This window comes from Penaeus monodon, chromosome 7 (assembly GCF_015228065.2).
Source record: "Penaeus monodon isolate SGIC_2016 chromosome 7, NSTDA_Pmon_1, whole genome shotgun sequence".
Lineage (NCBI taxonomy): Eukaryota > Metazoa > Arthropoda > Malacostraca > Decapoda > Penaeidae > Penaeus > Penaeus monodon.
In genome coordinates this window covers 40,721,828-40,728,168 of record NC_051392.1, presented here as the reverse complement: position 1 = coordinate 40,728,168, position 6,341 = coordinate 40,721,828, and positions in this window count along the sequence as shown.

Genomic DNA, 6,341 nt, shown 5'->3' with positions numbered 1-6,341 from the left:
TTTTCACTCTTTTTTTTTTTTCTCTATTTTCCCCCCCTCTCTCTCTCTCTCTGTCTCTCTCTCTCTCTCTCTCAATCTCTCTCTCATTCCTCCCTCTCTCACACTCTCGTCTCTCTCTCTCTCTCTCTCTCTCTCTCGCTCCTCCTCTCGCTCTCTCCTCTCTCTTGGCGTCTCGGCATCTCTCTCTCTCTCTCTCTCTCTCTCTCTCTTCTCTCTTTCTGTCTTTCTTTTCTCTTTCTTCTTTCTCTCTCCTCTCTCTATCCTCTTTCTCTGTCTCTATGGGTATGTTATGTATCTCTCGCTCTCGTCTCTACTCCCGTCTCTCATCTCTCTCGCTCTCTCGTCACTCTTTCTCTCTCTCTCTCTCTCTCTCTCCCTCTCTCTCGTCTTTCCTTCCCCCTCTCTGTCTTTCCTTCTGCAAGTCTCTCTGCTCCTCTCTCTCTCTCTTTCTCTCTCCCCATTTCTCTCTCTCGGTCTCTCTCTCCTTTATCTCTCTCTCTCTCTCTCTTTCTCTCTCTCCAGAGGTCATCTCTCTCGCCCTCATTCCTCTCTCTCTCTCTCCTCTCTCATCTCTCGCTCTCTCTCTTTCGTCTGTCTCTCTTTCTCCTCTCTATTTTTTTTCTCTCTCATTCTCTCTCACTCCCCCCCCCCCCTTTTCTCTCTCTCCTCCTCTCTCTCTCTCTTCCTCTCCCTCCTCTCTCCTCTCTCTCTCTTCTTTTATCTTCTTTCTCTCCTCTCTCTCTCTCTCTTTCTCTTCATCCCCCCCCCTTCTCTCTTCTTCCCTTCTTCTTCCTCTTTCCCCTCTCTTTTCCCCTCTTTTTTTCATTATCGCCCCCTCTCTTCTTTTCGTTCCCCTTTCCCTATCTCTCCTTTTTTTTTATCCTTAGCCCCCTCTTCTTCTTTCTTCTCTCTCTCTCTCTCTCCTTCTCTTCTCTCTTCTCTCCTCTCTCTCTCTCTCTCTCTCTTTCCGCCCTCCTCCCTCCCCTCTCTTTCCTTTCCCTCTCTCCTTCTTTTCCTCTCCTCTCTATCTTTCCTTCTCTCTCTTTTTCTCTTTCCTTTCCCCTTTTCTTTCTTCTTTTTCTCTTTCCCCCTCTCTTACTTTCTCCTTTCATCTCTCTCTCTTCTCTTCTCTTCTTTCTCTCTCCTATTTCTGCATCTGTTTTGTCTCTCTCTCTCTCTCTCTCTCTCTCTCTCTCCTCTCTCTCTCTTTCTTTTCTCTTTCCTCTCTCTCTGTCTCTCTCTTTCTCTGTCTCTATGTGTATGTCTCTCTCTCTCTCTCTCTCTCTCTCTCTCTCTCTCTTTCTCTGTCTGTGATATTGATTGTGAAATAAGGAAGCATGTCTGATGTGGAAGGATGATGAAAGAAGAGTAGAGAGGTAAAGTTACTCAGCCAGCTCTGTCAAAACACGAGCAAAGGGAGATGGGGAGCAGGACAAATGAAGTAGGAGGTAGGAGAATCGGAAAATTATCATTGTAAGGAAGCTGGTCCAAAACTACCACTGTAAGTCTAGATGAAGGGAAGGAGAACAAAGAGAAAGATCAAGGCATAAAAAGAATTGGGTATGCATGTCCAAGTGGGTAGGGCAGACTGAATTAAGTAGGACAAGGTCAGTCTTTGAGAGAAAGTGTTCCAAGGAGTGACCTCGGGAAGTGATGGTGGAATCAGTCAAAAGAATGTGGCGGCAGTTAAAATCACCAACTATGAGGAAAGGTGGTTGGAGTTGGGAAACTAAATTCCAAAAGCTTTAAAAATGAGAATGGAAGGGGGGAAGTTCATTGAAACAATTGTTATCCATTGGCGAAAAAAATGCGAATACCTGTAGGGAACCAGGAGTTTTTTTATGTACAAGTATATGGAAGACGTGGAGACAAACAGTGGATGGGTTATAGGAAGATAGAAGGTGACGAGGATCAAGTCTGTAAGAACAGAAACGCTGAATATTTCACTGCAGAAGAGCCATTATGAAATAATCAACACGTAATACGGGCATATATGGGTGTCGGAGAAGTAATAATATGATACATTAATTCATTCCATTTGTTACATTGGTTATTCTTATATTAAGTGTGACAGGCTGTCTGAATTTGCTTCTCAATTACCCCGTGTGCAAGGAATGGCCAGGCTTACCATTCACTGGCAGTGCGGAATTACCACTCTGGCTTTTTTCCCAAGATCTTGGCTTTTTACACATTGGAATCTTGGAGTCTTAAAATAAAAATGTCACTAATCTTGGGGATTCTTATAAGGAGCAATACTGTTGGTGGTACTTATTCCTAAAGATACATTACCTACAGTAACCATTTTTATCAAGTAAAGAAGTTTGGAAACTAGTTTGCTTTCGTCCAGGTATGTTAATGTTTGCCTGCGTGAAGGATGAACTTCTGCTTGCATCTGCCTCACTCCGATCAGTTGTTCTCGTCGTTTCACTTATGGGACATATATTCCTGCCTGAGGTGAGCTGCAACCTGGTTGACTCGCCCTCCTCTCGAACTTTCACGCAGATAGGCCAGTCTTGACACTGACTTACCTGATTTGATACTTTTGGATATAAGTACATTTGGTACGACTTTCAGGAAAAGGTTGAATGGTCACACTGGAGACAACTTGGGAAGAGGAGAGAGAGTCGAGCGAAAGATAGTATAGGAGTAGGGAGTGAGAGAAAACCCTCGTTGAAGTGCTTCCTGTCTGTCTTCTCGTAGACGGAGGCAAAGTTTGTACCAGAGAACTGCTACCTCAGAGGTGGGAACTGGAGGGACGAGGGTGGGAGGAAACAGGAGTGGTTTGGAGAAAGGTATTACTGCGGGGGAAGGGCAATAATGCTGAAGGGTTGCAATAAGGGAGGAGATAGAAAATAAAGACGATTGTGCAGGAGATGGGTGGAGGATATTGGAAGAGAGGAAGGTGTGTCTTTTGAAGGTTGAGTTACAACATGGGTAGATGATTCCAGATGGGTCAGGTAGACAGCAAGTGTCGAGGAGGGGGATGTAGTAGCAGTGATTGGAGCCGTGATCAAAGGAGAGCATGGCTCCGTAAACCAGAGGAGTTAAATTTAGTTGATAAAGAGGCAAGTCTCATATATATATATATATATATTGTTACGCCGGCCGCCTCGTCTCTCTGCCACCAACACCAGGCAGGCTAGGCAGACGGCGTGCTATTCACAGGGTCGTGAACACTGAACAGCTCCAAGAGGCACCGAGCACCACAGCATCCCAGAACACCACAGGGGAAACGCCACGTGGCGAGGCAGGGCAGGAAATAAACACAAAATGACAGTCTTTCCTTTATTTACACAAGTTATTTACCCGTACACTTTTCTATAGGCACAATACAGGGGGAAAACCAGTATGTCACATTGCACAATACAGCTTATAACAGGGCATCACAAAGTATATCAGGTCACAAGGGCACACACGAGGTCTTCACAGGAGCAGCACCCAACTCCCCCTTGGCTTGTTCCTCCGCTCCTCCGCTCACCGCCAGCTGTGTCATGTTTGCCCAGGTCCCTTCGTGTTAACACATGCCCAGGTCATCCTTTTCATGTTAACACATGTTTCGCACAGAAATAAAGACCCACTGGCATAGCACTATCCTCCCCTATCAAGCAGACGACCCGTCTACTCTGACATATCTAAACCTGAAACAAACTACAGAAAATTTAAATAAAATCAGTTCTCAGAGACACAAAAATCTTTCATCCAGTGCGGCTTTCTTCGCTCTCGCTGGGGTCGCTCTGGAGGAGGTGTGGGCGGCGGTAGATCGGCAGTGACACCCAGAGGGGTATCTCCTGTCCCAAGACCTGGCTCATGGTCACCATTGACGTCTGCTGCATCGCCCTCACCGTCCAAATGCTCGTCCTCATCTCGGTCAGTGTCCGCCACGTCCTCATCGCCGCTACTGGGGCTAACGTCTTCTTTTTCACCGTGGCCCCAGGAGTACCTTCCTGGCCCATGGTAACGCCACAGCCGGTGCACCAAGTCCTCGAGGAAGTCAGGCAACGGCCCCACACCAACCAACTCCTTGCTCCCCGACGACTCTTCTGGATGCTCCACTTCCTCACCCGTGCCCAGCTTTGCACCAGCTGGCACCTTCAGGTCCTTATTGGAGAAGTTAGCTACCAACACTGTAACTAACCCCTCCCCTGGTCCAACAAGGCTCCGCCCAACCGCTACGCCATCAGCCAGCTGCAGGTTTTGCTTGGGCTCCACGAGGCCCTCTACTCCACACATCACTCTTGACAGTCGACACCGGATTCTAGACTCTGTCCTGGGGGCAAGGTACAGTCGCTCAGCCGTAACTACCTCTGCACAGCCAATCTCTGGCAGCAAGGGCACATCTTCACCGTGCACCCTCACCAGCTTCTGTCCAAGGTCGACACATGCCTTACTCTGCGTCAGGTAATCAAGGCCCAGCAAGCAGTGCTCGTCCAGATCGGCCACATACACCGGCAGCCGCTGCACCGTGCTGCCCACGCCAATACGAGCCTCCACTGGCCCCTTGAGCTGCACGCAATGCCCCGTGACACCACAGTCTCTGTGGTGCATCTGGAAGTCGCATAGTGGCCAACATATCAGGCCGCACTAGGGTCTTCTCAGCCCCAGTGTCCACTGTCAGGCGGCATGGCTTCCCATCTACTGAGCCCTCCACCTGCATTGTGCCGGTTCGATGGCAGCTTACCCAAGTCGGGGCCCGGTAACCGAGGACGGCTGGGTTTCGGCCCTCTTCTCCAGCCTGTCCGAGTTTTCCTCCTGTACCTCTTCCTTAGCCTTAGGACATACAATCGGATGGTGACCATACCTGCCACAGTCCTTGCAGCACTGCTGGAAGGCATCAAAATCCGTCCGGTTGAGAGGATGTGTTCTCCGCTCCCTCCGACACCGACTACGTCTGTGCCCTTCCTCACCGCAGCCCCAACACAAGCCTTGGAAAGTTCTCGGGCTCACCTTCCTCAATGCTACCTTCTCCACTTTAGCCTTCCGGCCCCGGAGGTCACGGCAGGGCTGAGCAGCTGGCCCTAGGCCACTGGTTGCCTTCAGGAAGGCCTCGAACTCCAAGGCCCTCGCCAGCGCCACCTGCAAGTCCTAAGGGTGTGCCTGCTTGACGTAGATTTGCAGCTGCTGGTCCTGCAAAGCGTCAACAAAGAAATCGCGGGCCAGGACCACGATCATATCTTCTGCAGCTGCAGGGTACGACCTCCTTACCAGCCCTCCACATCCTGCGCCAGCTGGGACAGTGTCTCGCCACGCTCACGAGTCCGCTTCTTTAAGTGGGCCCGATATACCTCGGCCTGGTGGTGGTGCCCGAATCGGCGTTTCAAAGCCTCTGCCACGCTGGTGTAAGAGGCATGTTGGGATGGCGGCAGATGCCCCAACACTTCCACTGCGGGCCCCTTAGCGCTGTTACCAGCTGCAGGGCCTTCTCTTCCTGGCTCCAACCCTGGGCAGATGCCAGCATTTCAAATTGGGCGACATATGCCTCCCAGGCCACCTTCCCGTCGTACTCAGCTAGCTTACGCTTCACAGAATGTCTGGAGGCCGAGGGGCTGCGGGGTGGAGAACGCGTGCCGTGAACTAACACACCCGGGGGGGAGGAAGGGGGTGAGGAAGGCAACGAGGCGGGTTGACCGGTCCGAGTTTGCCGCCACCTATACCCAAGGGAGCGGTTCCAATGGGTCCCCAGCCTTCTGCAGCGACCACTGGCTCCGACACGACGCTGCGAGGCCCGGGGGTTTCCTGCCACGGACCCCAGGCAGACCCCAGTAAATCTGACACTCTGGCATCTGTTGCCAGAACCTCGTCTGTCTTCTCTGCTTGCAACGTTACTACCTCGTGACGCCGCCTTTCCGCCTTCACTTCCTCCCTCAGGCCCTGAACCTCGCCCTTCAGAGTCTGCACCTCCTCCATCAGTTCACTCTTCACGCTGTTGCAGACCTTGTCGGTGTACTGCTGAGTTTCCATCTTCACAGATGCAAGATTGCTCTGTAGCACCTCAACAAGTTGGCAGAACTGTTCCTCTGCCTTCCTTGCCTGCATCTCGACGAGATGGTGAGCCTGCTCGCGTGCCCTCTGTGCCTGCTCTTCTGCCCTTTGTGCCATTTCCTCCCTCATACCGGCCAGCATGGCAGTGATCAGGTCCATCTGGCTCGGTTTCACCTCACTCGTGCCTGCCTCAGTCATAGCCTCCTCTCCCTCATGGCTGCCGCCATCTTTGGACGACATGATAAATCGGCGCGTCTCACTGATCAAATATCACAAATCCCACTCCTGACACCAATTGTTACGCCGACCGCCTCGTCTCTCTGCCACCAACACCAGGCAGGCTAGGCAGACGGCGTGCTATT